This window comes from Schistocerca cancellata, chromosome 3, assembly GCF_023864275.1.
Source record: "Schistocerca cancellata isolate TAMUIC-IGC-003103 chromosome 3, iqSchCanc2.1, whole genome shotgun sequence".
NCBI lineage: Eukaryota > Metazoa > Arthropoda > Insecta > Orthoptera > Acrididae > Schistocerca > Schistocerca cancellata.
The window spans coordinates 672,486,002-672,506,295 of NC_064628.1; positions in this window are offsets into that span (position 1 = coordinate 672,486,002).

Below are 20,294 nucleotides of genomic sequence, written 5' to 3' on the forward strand. Positions count from 1 at the left end.
GTACTTTGCCTGTTGCCTTTTAATGCAGTGTGTGGTTTTTATGTAAAATACTTTTTTAGATTTTTACCTCGATTTTACAGTCACCATTTTGTATGCTTTCTTTTCTTCTGTTCTGCCTTTTTTGTTTCTATATTCTGCCATGTTTTCTTCTTTATATTGCTTTAAATGTCTTCCTGTGTATTTATGTCTCTTGGCTGAAGAGCAGCGCCTATGCTAATGCCAGCCCGCCCCAGATGGGGAATGGAAATCACAACAAAAGGGGAAAAAACGGATTCTCTGCTCTGTCTTCCCCCTCTGCATGCACTACAGCAACAACCAGGTCCATCCTTGCTCTACTCCTCATCCTCATTCGCAGCAAACGTCCCTCGCCAATATTGTCCCCAATCTCTCATCGATACATCCTACTGCCCTACGACCTACAGTTAGTGGATCACTGACGTCCTTACAAACACAATAAAGGCAGAATCAAAGCAAAAAGGGAGCCAAGCCACAAATTTGAAATACAAATACGGATTAGTAAATGCTCCGCAACTTATCATTAATTGTTAAACATGCTCTTGCGCTTCAAAATTCCTTAAAGAAGTATCGTATTTGCACCTGTGCTGCTCATGTGTCCTATTCATGAAAATTTTCTCCAACTGCGTAATATTGAAGCATTTCTGACTATTAACCAGTGGTAGAGTTGTTTTCTTCAGAATCGACAGCGAACCAACACCGACAACAATATTACAGGTACAGATGTCGACGCCACAAGCAGGGGATGAAGAGATAGGGAAAGTATATGAGGTCACTGAATGGGCAGTTCAGTATGTAAAAGAAGACGAAAATATAAGAGTCATGGGGAACTGGAATGGAGTCGTAGGAGAAAAGGTCGAAGAAAGAGTTACGGGTGAAAATAGTCTTGACAGTAGCAACGAGAGAGGAGAAATACTGATTGAGTTCTGCAATAAATATCAGTTAGTAATAGCGAACACTCTGTTCAATAATCACAAGAGGAAGAAATATACTTGGACAAGGCCGGGAGATACAGGAAAATTCCCGTTAGACACATCATAGACAGCCCGAAATTCCAAAATTAGATATTTAATTGTAAGGTGTACCCAGTGCCAGACATAAACTCAGATCCAAATGCAGTAGTGATAAAGACTGGGCTGGCGTTTACGAGACTATTCAGGAAGAATCAATACGCAAAGAAATGGGATACGGAAGTACTAAGGAATGAAAAGATACGTTTGACGTTCTTTGAGGCTAAAGATACTACGATAATGAATAGCTCAGTAATCTGTTCAGTTAAAGAAGAATGGAAAGCACTGAAAACGGCACTCACAGCAGTTGGAAAGAAAAACGTAGGTACAAGGAAAGAAATTGCGAAGAAATCATGTCTAACAGGAGAAATACTTCAGTCGAGCGATGAACGAAGAAAATATTCAGGGAAACTCAGGTATACAAGTCACGTAGGAACAACGAAATAAATAGGACGTTCAGGGAAGCGAAGGCAACATGGCTACACAAAAAATCTGAAGAAATCGAAAAAGAAACGATTGTCGGAAGAATTGACTCAGCATGTAGAAAAGCCAAAACAATCTTAGGTGAAATTAAAAACAAGCGTGGTAACATAAAGATTGCAACGGGAATTCCGCTGTGAAATGCAGAGGAGAGAGCGGATAGGTGGAAAGGGTACATTGAAGGCCTGTATAAGGGGGAAGATTTGTCTGCCGTGATAGAAGAATAAATAGGAGTAGATTTAGAAGAGACAGAGGATCCAGTATTAGAATTAGAATTTAACCCTTTGTTTCCTGACATAAGAAAAAAATTTACTTTTTAACATTTTCTTTGCAGAATTGATGCTATTGTGGCCTCAAATGACGGTAAGATTTTTTGTAAAATTTTATTTTATTTTTCACAACTTTTTTCTCTCCTGGTACTCAGAAGTACCGTCAGACTCCATGGACAGAATCACAATATGCGCAGAAAAATGCTCCAATTTTTATAACTTGTACTTTATTCCACATAAATATTAAATATTTTTACAATAGAAAATTAATTAACAGAAATATGATATTTCTGAATTTTTTTAAAAATTTCGCATAAATTTATTCTAGAGCAACTTCACAATACATAGTAACTTAGCTATACATTTTTGACAGTATATACATATCACATATTTAGTGTTAGTGATACCTCATGAAATTGTAGGAAACAGTTCTTTTTCTCATTGTAGTACAAATACCCTTTACATGTACTACATTGTGAATGTGGTGTCGACTGAATTTTATTTTTCGCACACATTTCGCATCGTCCTCTTTTACAACTGAACACTACAAAATGGTTTTCTCAGTTGCCAAGACGTACATTCTGCGGAACAGAAAAGTTATCCTTCCTTCTCTTTGGGGGAGTTATTTCATCTTTACCAGAGTTTCTCTTTTTGAGATTTGGCACTTGCTGTTCATTCATTACCCTAGTGCCAAAGAACTCCTGAATTCCAGCAGTGGCAGTGCCCCATGTAGATCACTGGAAATGACGTAAGCATTGACAAAAGCAATTTCTATTGCTCCCCAGAAGAGACGGTGCCACTGTTTCTTTGATCGCCTGTCAAGACCATAAGTTGAACGTAATCTGTCTGCATGATCCACACCACCCATGTGTTTATTGTAATCACATACAATAACTGGTCATGGTATAGTCATACTAGTTCCAGCTTTCTGTTTTCTTGTCACTACGCTCTGTTCAGTGCCATGGAAGTTTGACGCAAAATACACTACTTTATTTTCCCTCCATTGAAATACTGTCAGGTCTAAAGATGACTCTCTGTGATTTGATTCCCCACGGTTTAGACATTTTTCTTTAGGTAAATTCCCTGGCAAACCTTTCCTGTTTGTTCTAATTGTTCCACAGGCAAATGTATTTATGGATTTCTGTGTGAGAAAAAGTGGACAGAACAACTAGTGAGAGGTAACGTATTGTTGCTACAATAAACTGTTCGCACAACCTGACGGTACTAATAAGTCCGCCTTATATTTTCCACTTTATCTCATTCACTTGTAACGTAATGCTTCAAGCTATTATAAAAAAACAAAGAAGGTAAGTACGTACAATGGAAAACTCAACGGAAGTTTCAATAAACTGCACACAAATTCAGGCAACACCATGGAAACAAGCACGTACAATCTTCTGTTTTCACAGCAGCGCGCGAAAAACAATTTCAAGCTGTGACCGCCAGAGAGGTCTATGTATTGCACAATAACATCTATGAAACAGTAGAGCAGAGTTACTGTTACGTACCGACAGGCTTTCAGATCACGAAACTGTACCACGAGAAAATAATGAGAGTCGAAACTTACTGGTACTTTTAGGTACCGTCAGGCAACAAAGGGTTAAAAGAGGTCTGGAAGACTTAAGATCAAATAAGGCAGGCCGGCCGGTGTGGCCAAGCGGTTCTAGGCGCTACAGTGTGGAACCGCGTGACCGCTACGGTCGCAGGTTCGAATCCTGCCTCGGGCATGGATGTGTGTGATGTCCTTAGGTTAGTTAGGTTTAAGTAGTTCTAAGTTCTAGGGGACTTATGACCTTAGAAGTTGAGTCCCATAGTGCTCAGAGCCATTTGAACCAATAAGGCAGACGGGATCATCGATTTGTGTATAGAATGTATGAGTCTAGCGATATACCCTCTGACTTTCGGAAAAATATCATCTACACTATTCCGATGACTGCAAGAGGTGACAGATGCGAGAATTGTCGCACAATCAGCTTAACAGTCAGCATCCAAGTTGCTGACAAGAACAATATACAGAAGAACAGAAAAGAAAATTTGGGATGTGTTAGATGACGATCAGTTTGACTTCAGAAAAGGTAAAGGCACCAGAGAAGTAATTCTGACGTTGTGGTTTATAATGGAAATAAGACTAAAACAAAAATCAAGACACGTTCATAGGATTTGTCGACCTGGGAAAAGCGTTTGAATATGTCAAATGGTGCAAGATGTTCGGTATTCTGAAGAAAATAGGGGTACGCTATAGGGAGAGACGGATAATATACTACATGTACAAGAGCCAAGAGGTAATAATAAGAGTGGGAGACGAAGAACGAAGCGCTCGGATTAAAAAGGATGTAAGAGAGGGACGTAGTCTTTCGCCTCTACTGTTCAGTCTGCTCGTCGAAGAAGCAATGACGGAAATAAAAGAAAGAGTCAGGAGTGGAATTAAAATTCAAGGTGAATGGATATCAATTACACGATTCGCTGATGACATTGCTATCCTGAGTGAAAGTGAAGAACTGCATGATCTGCTGAATGGAATGCAAGTGTAACGAGTACAGAATATGATTTGAGAGTAAATCGAAGAAAGACGAAAATAATGAGAAGTAGCAGAAATGAGAACAGAGAGAAACTTAACATCAGGATTGATGGTCACGAAATAGATGAAGTTAATGAATTCCACTATCCAGGCAGCATAATAATCAATGAGAGAGGAGAAAGGAGGACATCAGAGGCAGACTAGCACTGGAAAAAAGGGCATTCCTGGCCAAGAGAAATCTACTGTTATCAAACGTAGGACTTAATTTGAGGAAGAAATTTCTGAGAAAGTACACTCGGAGCACAGCATTGTATGGTAGTGAAATATGAACTATGGGAAAAGTGGAACGGAAGAGAATCGAAGAATTTTAGATGAGGTGCTACAGAAGAATGTTGAAAATTAAGTTGACTGATAAGGTAAGGAGAGAGGAGGTTCTGGGCACAATCAGAGAGGAAAACACTGACAAGAAGAAGATGTCGTCTATAGTACCAGAAAACTGTTTAAGAAGAATAAAGGACAATATCACACCATTAGCTTTGGAAATAGGTATCGGACGTGTCACCCTGTCTGTCGTAGAACTCCAGTGGCATAAAATCAACTTTGTGGAGCGGAAGAACGTGAGAGACACGGTTGGAATGTGATGTAAAGTATCAAAACAGGAGGAAGCAAGTAAATGGAAGCCTTTAAGTGAACTCCGCAATTTATTTACTTCTACTGCTACCTTCATCTTAATGTAGAGGTGGTGAGGGGCTTTAGTGAAATGATTATTAGCTACAGTTCGTTTCGGAAAGGATGCTTAATTCTATGCTGACGATTCATGCTGGCCTTCAGTGCCTCGGAATGTGCTGTCAGAACTTTCAGTTTAAAGCTGCGCTTCTGAAAAAAGTGTGTAAGATTCGAAATAATTGAATAACCGCATAAGTTTACAGTGTTTCGTGTTTTCTGCACTACCATTCTTTACAAAATAAAAAGTTTGTTTCATAGGCACCATCCAAGTCTACAGCAAGAGTAGAAGCATTAGCCGTGACAATCCAGGACTCGCGAAGTTAACACAGTTCGTGGAACAAAAAGTGGCCTAAACTGAAATACCTGTTTTCCATGTGAAGTGAGTTGTTCCATTCAAAGTTCACATGTTATACTTAGGAAAAATATTATCGTGATATGAAAATGGTTGTTCAGTAGCCTGAAGAAAGAGTGTGTATGCAAATGAAAGTGCCCGGGGTAACCATCTCACCCCAAGAGTGAACTTCCACCCGTAGCAGACTTCCCGCCCCACCGGAGAGACAGGGCGAGTGTGCAGCCCCCTTGATAAATATCTCCCACACTACGCTGGAACTTAAATGGGTTCAGGACGCATGTGGAGGAACTGAAACTTCTAGCAGAAGCACACTCTCCCCGTGCTTGTGTTTACAAGAAACGCATTTTAAATCTGGTGACATCCTTCTTCCAAGGAGCTATACCCTTCACCTTAAGAGTGAACCGACTAGGGAAAGAGCCAAAGAAGGCGTTGTGTGTTTGTCGACAAAGCACACTACTCTTCTGCTCTGTCCACGATTGCTTACCTAAAGTAGTAGGCGTTGAAGTTCATGTGGTCAGCAGACCACTATCTGCTCATTGTATTTACCTTCATAGGATGCGACAGATTCTGAGGCTCTCACAGGCTTGATAGAACAACTCCCACGCCCATTTGTTCTACTGGGTGTCTTCGGTGCCCATGATATATTATGGTGCTCGAACTCAACTTTCCCTAGGGATCGAGTTTTGGAGAGCCTCATAATGTCTTAGGAGCTGTGCGTCCTCAACATGAAGAATCTCACTCGTTCTCGACTGCTGTTGGGTTGTCCTTTGCCACCGACCTCTCTTTCTGCTCTCCAGCCCTCGCAGGCTCTCCGCAGTGGAAAGCAACTGATGTCCTTCATTCCAGTGACCACTTCCCACTGTCGATCAGAATACTAGATGAAGCGTTACCTAAAACGAAGCCACCGAAATGGGCCATTAGAACTAACTGGACACTTTCAGCCAGCTGGCTGTGTATGAACACCATGTCACTGACTTACCCATTCCGAAGTCTTCAGGTCATTTCACGCACCAACGTGTACCGTGGTGGACCGATGAGTGCCGCTCGGTAATCCGTGACAAGTGTGCAGCTCTACTATGGCTTAACTGCCGCCCAACAGCAGAAAACATCGCATCGTTTCTAGTCACGAGAGCCAAGGCTCGATGGGTAACTAAGGAGAGCATGGGAAGGTCATGGCAAACGTTCGTGGATTGTTTTAACGTTCAGTTTGTTCTACAGAAGTGTAGGAAGCTATCAGGAGCATTTGAAATCAATGGCAACAGTGCTGAAACAGGATTGTCTCCAAATAACGCCCAGTCACCACCCAGACGATGACAAAGCATTCTGCAACGACTACTTCCAATACAAGCTAGCATCTGGCGCTCTGCCACTGCCATGCAACCATAGAGGGCTTCAAGCTGTACTTAGATCCAATAATTCTTACAACTGCACTTTCTCCATGTGGGATATGGATTCTGCTCTGTCTGAGGCTCGTGATGCTGCATCCAGCCACGACCAAATCCAATATACACTCCTGGAAATGGAAAAAAGAACACATTGACACCGGTGTGTCAGACACACCATACTTGCTCCGGACACTGCGAGAGGGCTGTACAAGCAATGATCACACGCACGGCACAGCGGACACACCAGGAACCGCGGTGTTGGCCGTCGAATGGCGCTAGCTGCGCAGCATTTGTGCACCGCCGCCGTCAGTGTCAGCCAGTTTGCCGTGGCATACGGAGCTCCAGCGCAGTCTTTAACACTGGTAGCATGCCGCGACAGCGTGCACGTGAACCGTATGTGCAGTTGACGGACTTTGAGCGAGGGCGTATAGTGGGCATGCGGGAGGCCGGGTGGACGTACCGCCGAATTGCTCAACACGTGGGGCGTGAGGTCTCCACAGTACATCGATGTTGTCGCCAGTGGTCGGCGAAAGGTGCACGTGCCCGTCGACCTGGGACCGGACCGCAGCGACGCACGGATGCACGCCAAGACCGTAGGATCCTACGCAGTGCCGTAGGGGACCGCACCGCCACTTCCCAGCAAATTAGGGACACTGTTGCTCCTGGGGTTTCGGAGAGGACCATTCGCAACCGTCTCCATGAAGCTGGGCTACGGTCCCGCACACCGTTAGGCCGTCTTCCGCTCACGCCCCAACACCGTGCAGCCCGCCTCCAGTGGTGTCGCGACAGGCGTGAATGGAGGGACGAATGGAGACGTGTCGTCTTCAGCGATGAGAGTCGCTTCTGCCTTGGTGCCAATGATGGTCGTATGCGTGTTTGGCGCCGTGCAGGTGAGCGCCACAATCAGGACTGCATACGACCGAGGCACACAGGGCCAACACCCGGCATCATGATGTGGGGAGCGATCTCCTACACTGGCCGTACACCACTGGTGATCGTCGAGGGGACACTGAATAGTGCACGGTACATCCAAACCGTCATCGAACCCATCGTTCTACCATTCCTAGACCGGCAAGGGAACTTGCTGTTCCAACAGGACAATGCACGTCCGCATGTATCCCGTGCCACCCAACGTGCTCTAGAAGGTGTAAGTCAACTACCCTGGCCAGCAAGATCTCCGGATCTGTCCCCCATTGAGCATGTTTGGGACTGGATGAAGCGTCGTCTCGCGCGGTCTGCACGTCCAGCACGAACGCTGGTCCAACTGAGGCGCCAGGTGGAAATGGCATGGCAAGCCGTTCCACAGGACTACATCCAGCATCTCTACGATCGTCTCCATGGGAGAATAGCAGCCTGCATTGCTGCGAAAGGTGGATATACACTGTACTAGTGCCGACATTGTGCATGCTCTGTTGCCTATGTCTATGTGCCTGTGGCTCTGTCAGTGTGATCATGTGATGTATCTGACCCCAGGAATGTGTCAATAAAGTTTCCCCTTCCTGGGACAATGAATTCACGGTGTTCTTATTTCAATTTCCAGGAGTGTAGTACGTTTAGACATTTGGAAGTCTCGTGAAAGGAAATACCCATCGAATGTTTTAATGTAATGTGGCAGACAGGCCACTTTCGCAACTCAAGGAGAGAGGCAATTTTGAGATCTCTTCTCACATCGGGAAAGGACCGAACTGGTCCCACTGGTTACCAGAGCGTCACCTTAACGAGCTGTATAGGAAATACCCTGGAGCGAATGGTTAACCTTTATCTTCCTTCTGCAGACTCCTAACTAAGGTACGAGCATATGGGACTGGTTCCCAAATATGTGAGTGGCTCGAAGACTTTTTAAGTCTTGATGATGGTGAGTGTTCATCGGAGACGAGGGTATCATCTGGAGTGCCCCAGGGAAGTGCGGTAGGTCCGCTGTTGTTTTCTATCTACATAAATGATCTTTTGGATAGGGTGCATAGCAATGTGCGGCTGTATGCTGATGATGCTGTGGTGTACGGGAAGGTGGTGTCGTTGAGTGACTGTAGGAGGATACACGATGACTTGGACAGGATTTGTTATTGGTGTAAAGAATGGCAGATAACATTAAATATAGATAAATGTAAATTAATGCAGATGAATAGGAAAAATAATCCCGTAATGTTTGAGTACTCCATTAGTGGTGTAGCGCTTGACACAGTCACGTCGATTAAATATTTGGGCGTAACATTGCAGAGCGATATGAAGTGGGACAAGCATGTAATGGCAGTTGTGGGGAAGGCGGATAGTCGTTTTCGGTTCATTGGTAGAATTTTGGGAAGATGTGGTTCGTCTGTAAAGGAGACCGCTTATAAAACACTAATACGACCTATTCTTAAGTACTGCTCGAGCGTTTGGGACCCCTATCAGGTCGGATTGAGGGAGGACATAGAAGCAATTCAGAGGCGGGCTGCTTGATTTGTTACTGGTAGGTTTGATCATCACGCGAGTGTTACGGAAATGCTTCAGGAAGTCGGGTGGGAGTCTCTAGAGGAAAGGAGGCGTTCTTTTCGTGAATCGCTACTGAGTACATTTGGAGAACCAGCATTTGAGGCTGATTGCAGTACAATTTTAATGCCGCCAACTTACATTTCGCGGAAAGACCACAAAGATAAGGTAAGAGAGATTAGGGCTCGTACAGAGGCATACAGGCAGTCATTTTTCCCTCGTTCTGTTTGGGAGTGGAACAGGGAGAGGAGATGCTAGTTGTGGTGGGAGGCACCCTCCGCCACGCACCGTATGGTGGATTGCGGAGTATGTATGTAGATGTAGATGTAGTCTATATGTTAGACCAGGCAACTTCTTAGCCGCTCTCAGTGTGGATTTAGGAGATTTCGATCCACTATCGACGACAAGATCCTGCTGGAGACTCCTATCCAGAGGGCTTTCCTATGTGCAAATCACTGTGCCGGTATGTTCTTTGAATATATTCTTTGACTTTAGTAACGCGTATAACACGACTTGCAGATACAAAATTCTATGACATTGCCACCATTAAGGCTTTCGTGGTCATCTCCCCATCTCATATGGCCCATCCTATATAAGTGCTGTTTTAGGTCTCGAGTTGGCGACGTGCTGTCGGATCGTTTTGAGCGGGAGAATGGTGTTCCTCAAGGCAGTATTTTTTGCGTTACACTCTTTGCAATATCCATCGTATGGAGCCGTGCGCATTGCTCCTCACTTGTGGACGACTTTGCAGTTTTGTGTTCCTCGTCCAGTACTGCAAAGCGATTCGGGATTGCAACTGGCAGTGCAAAGGTTAAAGGGGTGGGCTGCAAAGATGTATTTTCAGTTATCTGCAGCTAAGTGTGTGTGTGTGTGTGTGTGTGTGTGTGTGTGTGTGTGTGTGTGTGTTCATTTTAAAAGTGCTCATTGTGTTTTTAATTTACGTGACTTGAATATGAGGAACACCATTCTAGATTTTAAAGACTCCTTGAGGTTTATGGGCCTCATGTTTGACTCCAAACTGTCGTGGTTATCACACCTGAGAGACCTGAAAGACAGAGCCCCGAAGGCACAACATCGTAAAGATGCCTTAATTACAGGTCTTGGGGAGCAGGCAAGGCGCGTCTGCTCCAGTTTTACAGGGCTTTCGTACGATCGCAGATAGACTATGGTGCACAGTGTATGGAAGTTTGGCCGAGCAGTTCTAGGCGCTGCAGTCTGGAACCACGCGACCGCTACGGTCGCAGGTTCGAATCCTTCCTCGGGCATGGATGTGTGTGATGTCCTTAGGTTAGTTAGGTTTAAGTAATTCTAAGTTCTAGGGGACTGATGACCTCAGAAGATAAGTCCCATAGTGCTCAGAGCCATTTGAACCATTTGAAGTGTGTGGAAGAGTGAGGTATCCTTTATCGAAAGATGATTGACGCTATTCACCATGTGGGGATGAGGCTGGCCATGGGTGCTTACAGGGTCAGTCCTATGCACAGTCTTTATGCCGAGGCTGGGGAACCACCACACACTGGCGACAGCTCCTTTTTGGTGCGTCATTCATGTAAGTCCGTTGCTGTTCCGAATTCACCATATACCATACTGTTGCTCGTCCGCCTCAGGAACTGTTTGGCAATCGTCCACGAGCAACAACGCTGTTTGGGATCTGCGCGCAGTGTGTGCTGGAGTCCCTTGGTATGGAGCAAATGCAACCCCAAATTCAGGGTTTTAACCGTCTGTCATCATGGTTAGTGTAGAGGCCCAGAAGAACTTTAGATTTAGGGCAGCACAAAAGAGGCTGCACTCCAGCATACGTTTTTGATACATTATTTTATGAGATTTTAACTGGACAGCCCAGCTCTTTAACTATATTTAGGTATGGATCAAACACGAGGACTCTGTTGTTTTCCCGTCTTCCATTTTTTTTCTTCCCTCTTGGTACATATTGTATATTACCCGTCTTTCTCCATGGTTTTCTGATATTTTTCTTAGAAATTTGAACATCTTGGACCATTTTATATTGTTGGACACTTTTACTAGTTCGACAAATCCTTTGAACCTGCCTCTGCTTTTCTTAAGTCTTATTTCCATCCTCGTGCTTAACGCCAGAATTGCGTCTCTGGTGTCATTACCTTTCATAAAGTCAGACTGATCGGCACCAAACAGAGCAAATTTTCTTTTCCGGTCTTCTGTAAGTTATTCTTCGAAGCAATTTGTATGCATGACTTGTTAAGCTGATTGTGCTTTAGTTCTAGTACTTTTTTTCTGTCTTCGGAATTTAGTTGCCGATATTTTTCCGAAAGTATGGATGTGTGCCTCCACCCATACAGATTCTACAAGGCAGCATGAATACAACACAATCATAACATTACACTATACACAGACACATTACACTGACCTATGCTCTAAAATTAGACACGTGACACAGCCTTCAAACATCAACAAAGAAAGGGAGCGATATGAGCGGAGTTAGTCCACGCTTTCCGACAGGTGGCTGAACCAACACCATGAGATATCCCAGCAAACTGTGCCATAGGACATATATTTTTTTACGGACCCATCAGTGGCCTGTCCGGTTCCCTGCTTTGTCACCCATTGTAAAAGTTCGTTGTGTCACTGTGGTGCCAAGTGCTGTTCAGATTGCTACGGCAGATGCAGAACGATGCGCCAGAGCCATACGCCGAACAGGATGGTCTTCGCTCTTAGTAGTGCCACGTGGCCGGCCGGAGTCCAGTCTTCCTGCGACCATACATTGTTGTGACCACCGTTGCCAGCAATCATCTACAGTGGCTACATTCCTGCCAAGTCTTCCTGCAATAGCGCGGAAGGAACATCCAGCATCTCGTAGGCTTATTTCAACCTTGTTCAAACTCAGCGAGGTGTTGATAATGGCGTCTTTGTCGACTTAAAGACATTATTATCTCACATCAACTCACCGCGTCCAGTCTCAAAGATAACTGATGCCCACCTCCGCTACAGCGAGTATTTAAAGCAAACCTCATTTGCATCCTCATATTGTCGCTACTAGTGTCATTCTTATGCAACTGTTGCGAAATTTGAATAGACATCACCTTCTAGGTGTAGAAATACGCCTGCTAACTTTCGTTTACGCCGAACAACTTCTTCTCGATGTTGCGATTTTTTTTCCGTCAGTGAATTATCTAAGCGTAAATAACGGCATTTTGCAGCTGTCGCTTAAAAATGACTCTAAGCAGGAGTTATGGCTAATAGCTGGATTTTAAGGCTGATTCGCGATGGTAATAGTACATATTTAACGACGGAATGAAAAAGAAGGGTCAATGTCGTGGGATCTAAAATTCATCTTTTATTTTCGCACTCGTTTTATGTTTTCTTGCTTGCATTCCGGCAGGAAGTTAGTTCAAAAAATCAGTTGTTAATTAATGATTGAGTAATGAAATAACTGGAGTTTGGAAGGTAGGAGACGAGGTACTGGCGGAAGTAAAGCTGTGAGGACGGGGCGTGAGTCGTGCTTGGGTAGCTCAGTGCTAGAGCACTTGCCCGCGAAAGGCAAAGGTCCCGAGTTCGAGTCACGGTCCGGCGCACAGTCTTAATCTGACAGGAAGTTTCAATGAAATAACTGTTCGTAATTATGCCGGTACCTTCTGGAATAGCCTTCATTAAAAAAAAATTTAAAAAAACTTTAGGTCTGATTTTGATTTTGCTGAATAAACACATTTCATCCGAACGAAATTCAACCTTCTGAAGAAACAGACGGCCGCTTCTAAGACCGGGACTCACTAGTCCCAGCATTACTCTAGCCAAGCTAATAGACGAAATTTCTCAACTCCGTGCCTTTTTTTTTTTTTGTTTATGACCACTTTTTCGAAATTCTGAGCCAATGTGTGGTGCTTCAATGTGTAACACATGCGACTTCCTTCAGCGTAACTTTCAGAGTGCTTCATCGCATTCGGGAGGACGACGGTTCAATCCCGTCTCCGGCCATCCTGATTTAGGTTTTCCGTGATTTCCCTAAATCGCTTCAGGCAAATGCCGGGATGGTTCCTTTGAAAGGGCACGGCCGATTTCCTTCCCCATCCTTCCCTCCCCCGAGCTTGCGCTCCGTCTCTGCTCGTCTCTACTCGTTGTCGACGGGACGTTAAACACTAATATCCTCCTCCTCCTCAGAGTGCTTCACAAATTGTGTACGAAATACCGGTGCGTATGGGTGTAAGGGTCACTGCGTGCCTTGGCTGGCGCGGGACTGAGACACGGGCTGCCTACTCCTGTGCTGGCGAAAGCTCTATGGCTCCAGAGGCCAGGGCCTTGGGCGGCGCTGGCGGTCAAGGACGCAGGCGAGAGCTGCCGGTAACCGCCAGCGTGCGTTCACTTCCCGCACTGCACTCACTGGTAGCTGGCACCTGCACGCTCGCTGCTGGGCTTCCGCATTGCGAACGAAGATGCGGAGCGGACGAAGACCTGCGCACATCCAGTTTGTTGTAGGTAGAAACACGGTGTGAACTGTGTGTAGAACACTGTAAACACATGTAGCGGTACGAAAAGCCATAGCACAGAGATGTACAGAGTACCCAGGACGCAAATCCGTCTCTTTAGTTATGATTACACAAATTTACACCGCCCGAGAAAAAATGTAATACGCTGAAGGACAATACCACTTTATTGACAAATGATGTAGTTCATATGATAACAAATTCAGACCGAATGTAACAGACATGTCACGGTAAAGGGTACCCCAAGAGTGGCATCAGGACACAGCGTACTCCCATTTGGCAGCAATGCAGGCGTTTACATGCAACCATTCGTAAAGGTGCCGAATGACTTCCTGCGATGGATTGTTCAAAGCACCTCGCACCTTTATTTTTGCAATTTTGCAATGGTCCTTGGGAGCTGTGGAGAATAAGTCGTTCCCACATACGTGCATAATGGGCGAGATATCTGCTGATCATGGTGATCAGAACAGTTGTTACGCACCATGAAGAGCACGTTGCGTTACAGCAGCCGTAACTGGGCGGACAAAGCACATCATCTTCCTGTCAAAGAAATGGCGGCAGCACGTGGATAATAGCCTGTGCAGTGTAACAGGCACTAGTCACTTTAAGGTGCAGAAACACCAATGCAACCGTTACTTTTAACTGATGGCCTCACACAGCATGAAATCTTTGATGGACCTGTGTGTCGTGGACGAGTGCACTCTGGAATAGGCAGCTCACCAGGTCTGTGCCGTACACGTGTACGTCCATCACTCGCACATAGACAGAAACTACTCTCATCAGGCCGCGCGGGGTAGCCATGCGATCTAGGGCGTCTTGTCACGGTTCGCGCGGCTCCCGCCGTCGGAGGTTCGAGTTCCCTCGGGCATGGGTTTATATGTTGCCCTTAGCGTTAGTTAGTTTAAGTTAGATTAAGTAATGCGTAAGCCTAGGGACCGATGACCTCACCAATTTGGTCCCATAGTCCTTACCACAAATTTTGCTCTCATCACTGAATGCAAAAGAGCGTTATTCCATTCTCCAGTCAACTACACACATAAAAAAAGTTTTGCATCATCCCGGTTCCCAGAACTCCTGAAGACAGACGTTGACTGTGGATATTGTATCACAGACACAGTGCCTTTTACTGTTCAGAGATGTCACTAAACCCACCCAAAGATGTAAACAGCCATGCATGAGCAGCGCCTATTAGACAGAGGGGGTCCGAAAGCCGATCAGTTCCAGTCAGTCATTCCACCAGGAAGGAGGTAAACGGCTCGTGTTGTTTGCAGTTCAAGCATGCCTACACTGTCAATACCGCGGTTCGATCGCGTCCACGTTGTTACTTTGTGCCTGGAAGGGCTCTCAACAAAGGGAGTGTGACATTCCTCCCTCAGGCCGCCCAAAGGCTCCAGTGGACGACCGCTACGGATTACGACTCGGAGGAACCCTAACAGCAACGCCAGCATGTTGTATAATGCTTTCTGTGCAGCCACAGGACGTCGTGTTATGATTCAAACTATGCGCAATAGGCTGCATGATGCGCAACTTCATTCCCGACGTCCATGGCGAGGTCCATCTATGCAACCACGACACCACGCAGCGCGGTACAGATGGGCCCAACAAATGCTGAATGAACCGCTCAGCATTGGCATCACGTTCTCTTCACAGATGAGTGTAGCATATGCCTTCAACGAGGCAATCATCGGAGACGTGTTCTGAGGCACCCGATCAGGCTGAACGCCTTAAACACACTGTCCAGCGAGTGCAGCAAGGTGGAGTTAAAAAAAAAAAAGGTTCAAATGGCTCTGAGCACTATGGGACTTAAAATCTATGGTCATCAGTCCCCTAGAACTTAGAACTACTTAAACCTAATTAACCTAAGGACATCACACACATCCATGCCCGAGGCAGGATTCGAACCTGCGACCGTAGCGGTCACGCGGTTCCAGACTGAAGCGCCTAGTACCGCACGGCCACACCGGCCGGCAAAGTGGAGTTTCCCTGATGTTTTGGGGTGACATTATGTGGGGCCGATGTACGTAGCTGGTGGTCATGGAAGGCGCCGTAACTGCTGTACGATACGTGAATGCCATCCTCCAACCGATAGTGCAACCATATCGGCAGCGTATTGGCGAGGCACTCCTCTTAATAGACGACCGTTCGCACCCCCATCGTGCACTTCTTGTGAATGACTTCCTTCAGGATAACGACATTGCTCCACCAGAGTGGCCAGCATGTTCTCCAAACATTAACCCTATCGAACTTGCGTGGAATAGATTGAAAAGTGGTGTTTATGGACGACGTGACCCACCAACCACTGTGAGGGATCTGCGATGCAGAGCGCCTCTACATCTACATCTACGTCCATACTCCGCAAGCGACCTGACGGTGTGTGGCGGAGGGTACCCTGAGTACCTCTATCGGTTCTTCCTTCTATTCCAGTCTCGTATTGTTCGTGGAAAGAAGGATTGTCGGTATGCTTCTGTGTGGGCTCTAATCTCTCTGATTTTATCCTCATGGTCTCTTCACAAGATATACGTAGCAAGGAGCAATATACTGCTTGACTCTTCGGTGAAGGTATGTTCTCGAAACTTTAACAAAAGCCCGTTCCGAGCTACTGAGCGTCTCTCCTGCAGAGTCTTCCACTGGAGTTTATTATCATCTCCGTTACGCTTTCGCGATTGCTAAATGATCCTGTAACTAAGTGTGCTGCTCTCCGTTGGATCTTCTCTATCTCTTCTATCAACCCTATCTGCTACGGATCCCACACCAATGAGCAGTATTCAAGCAGTGGGCGAACAAGCGTACTGTAACCTACTTCCTTTGCTTTCGGATTGCATTTCCTTAGGATTCTTCCAATGAATCTCAGCCTGGCATGTGCTTTACCGATGATCAACTTTATATGATCATTCCATTTTAAATCACTTCTAATGCGTACTCCCAGATAATTTATGGAATTAACTGCTTCCAGTTGCTGACCTGCTATTTTGTAGCTAAATGATAAGGGATCTATCTTTCTATGTATTCGCAGCACATTACACTTGTCTACATTGAGATTCAATTGCCATTCCCTGCACCATGCGTCAATTCGCTGCATATCCTCCTGCATTTCAGTACAATTTTCCATTGTTTACAACCTGTCGATACACCACAGCATCATCTGAAAAAATCCTCAGTGACCTTCCGATGTCATCCACAAGGTCATTTATGTATATTGTGAATAGCAACGGTCCTATGACACTCCCCTGCGCCACACCTGAAATCACTCTTACTTCGGAAGACTTCTCTCCATTGAGAATGACATGCTGCGTTCTGTTATCTAGGAACTCTTCAATCCAATCACACAATTGGTCTGATAGTCCATATGCTCTTACTTTGTTCATTAAACGATTGTGGGGAACTGTATCGAACGCCTTGCGGAAGTCAAGAAACATGGCATCTACATGTGAACCCGTGTCTATGGCCCTCTGAGTCTCGTGGACGAATAGCGCGAGCTGGGTTTCACACGACCGTCTTTTTCGAAACCCATGCTGATTCCTACAGAGTAGATTCCTAGTCTCCAGAAAAGTCATTGTACTCGAACATAATACGTGTTCCAAAATTCTACAACTGATCGAGTTAGAGATACAGGTCTATAGTTCTGCACATCTGTTCGACGTCCCTTCTTGAAAACGGGGATGACCTGTGCCCTTTTCCAATCCTTTGAAACGCTACGCTCTTCTAAAGACCTACGGTACACCGCTGCAAGAAGGGGGGCAAGTTCCTTCGCGTACTCTGTATAAAATCGAACTGGTATCCCATCAGGTCCAGTGGCCTTTCCTCTTTTGAGCGATTTTAATTGTTTCTCTATCCCTCTGTCGTCTATTTCGGTATCTACCATTTTGTCATCTGTACGACAATCTAGAGAAGGAACTACAGTGCAGTCTTCCTCTGTGAAACAGCTTTGGAAAAAGACATTTATTATTTCGGCCTTTAGTCTGTCATCCTCCGTTTCAGTACCGTTTTGGTTACTGAAGAGTCTGCCACTTGAGTTTGCTAAACATCTCCGTAACGCTATCACGCTTACCAAATAACCCTGTGACAAAACGCGTCGCTCTTCTTTGGATCTTCTCTATCTCTTCTGCCAACCCGACCTGATACGGATCCCACACTGATGAGCAATACTCAAGTATAGGTCGAACGAGTGTTCTGTAAGCCACCTCCTTTGTTGATGGACTACATTTTCTAAGGACTCTCCCAATGAATCTCAACCTGGCACCCGCCTTACCAACAATTAATTTTATATGATCATTCCACTTCAAATCGTTCCGTACGCATACTCCCAGATATTTTACAGAAGTAACTGCTACCAGTGTTTGTTCCGCTATCATATAATCATACAATGAAGGATCCTTCTTTCTATGTATTCGCAATACATTACATTTGTCTATTTTAAGGATCAGTTGCCACTCCCTGCACCAAGTGCCTATCCGCTGCAGATCTTCCTGCATTTCGCTGCAATTTTCTAATGCTGCAACTTCTCTGTATACTAAAGCCCTTAGTTGTTCAATGTCCAGTAAGTGGTCTTCAGCCAAGCTTTTACGTGAAATATTTTTAAGTTAAGCCCTTCAGCCGTCTTAAGTTTAAATTTTAAGATTCATTTGTTTAAAACAACTTTTTTTTAAATTTACTCTATCTGAAATTCTTGTTACCCAGGCCTTAAGCCCTGAGTTATTCAATGTCTTGTGTGTGGCCTTCAGCCGAGTATTTACGTGAAATATTTTTTTAAGTAAGGCGTTCAGTCGTGTGTATTCCTTAAAGCAATTTTTTATAACTTATGTTCAGCCTTCAGCCTTTCTTGTTTTTGGTGTGATTTTGGGCCTTCACCCCAGGAGGTATCTCAAGTTTCCTTAACTAGGCCTTCAGCAATATTGTTTTATTTTGATCCTTTTAAGGCAATGTGTAATTAAATGGTTCTTAGGAAAATAAAAGTTTGTGTGTTTTGTGCAACTGACAATAACTGATTACCCCCCCCCCCCCCCACACACACACACACAACCATAACCTGATCCGCTCTATCCTGCGCAACCAGATTTCACTCTTCCTTCATTCTTTACGTATGTCCTTGCACATCTCTTGAAAAAACAATTATGTCGTCCAGATATAATACACATTGATGAGGCTTCGGTTCTTTCGACACTGCATCCAACAAACGCTGGAATGACGTTGCTGTATTCTTCAAACCAAATGGCGTTCTTCTACATTGGTAATGTCTCCAAGGTACTGAAAACACAGACCTTGATCTATCTTCTGGAGCCACATCTGGCGGCAACGCAGGCGTGTGTTCTCGCCAAGAAACTACCATAAAGCTGTCGAATGGCATCCTGCTACATATTGTCTCAAGCACGACGCGCCTTTTGTTGCAATTCGGCAGCGGTTCTTGCAGGCCCAGGTAAACGGGTAAGTTCCCGCTTCATCATGTCACGTACCTATTCAACTGGAGGCAGATCGGGTGATCTTGCTGGTTAGGGTAATCGTTACGTGGCAGCAGCCACACATGGGCGTGTATTCTTCTGCTGCAAAGGCATGTTACCAGCCTGTCAAATGGCAGTAGCACTGAGATTAACAGCCTGTGCAATGTAACAAGCATTGGTTATTTTACCTTACCGAAACACCGCATCTGACCGCGATGTGTTAACTGATGGCGCCCCACAGCATGAAGCCTGGGGCGAGAGCTGTGTGACGTCGGCGAATGCGCTCTCGAATATGCAGCTCACCAGGTCCACACCATACAGGTAAACGTCCATCACACGCATACAGATCACTACTGAAACAACAGAGCGCCATTCCACTTACCAGAACAGCCACGGTTGGTGGTGTCGTGGTGGTATTCGTAGCCTGGCCAGAGACACGTGTGATCTTAATCCTGCTGCCAGCAGACGATACCCAATGGTCTCTGATGACACGGCAGGTACAACATGTTTCCGGATTTCGTCCCTGGATGATATTCGATCGGCCACCGGTGCTCGTACATTGTGTCGATCTTGACAAGCGTCTGTACTACACGGGCGTCCATAATCTCGTCTACAGCTATGGGAATGTTCCACAGAGCACTGTTGAAGCAGAGACACACCACCAACTCATTGTGTCCAACATGTGCAACAATTCGTCGATACGTCCATTCGGCTTACCGTATGCCCACAATACAACCCTGAGCGAACGGCTGAAGCTGTTCGACTGAAGTAAATAGTCGTCAGAGGGGCATGGCTGTCCCTTAGAACGAATGTTGCAAACATTGCTCACTTCTAAACTCGGCACAGTTACTGTCTGCAGAGTCAAAACAGAGGGCGAACGGAGAGGCCTCCTGAACGCCATCCGATCGCCGAAGACAGTGACATTAGATCCTGGTGCCTCTGAGTGGGTTGCATTTTTTTCCAGCAGTGTAGATAAGTAACTCATGAAGTCCAACAATTGTTTAAAATGTCTGACATGAAGTTTTGATTCATATGATGTAGAAGAAGTGTCACATTAATTGGAACCCTTGCGAAAAACGTGCAACAAAACGGCCCAATCCACACAAAGTTTTATCATTATTTCCCTTTCTAAGTATCGGATTTGGTAAGAGCTAATCAGAATAACGTGCACAGTACTTCGC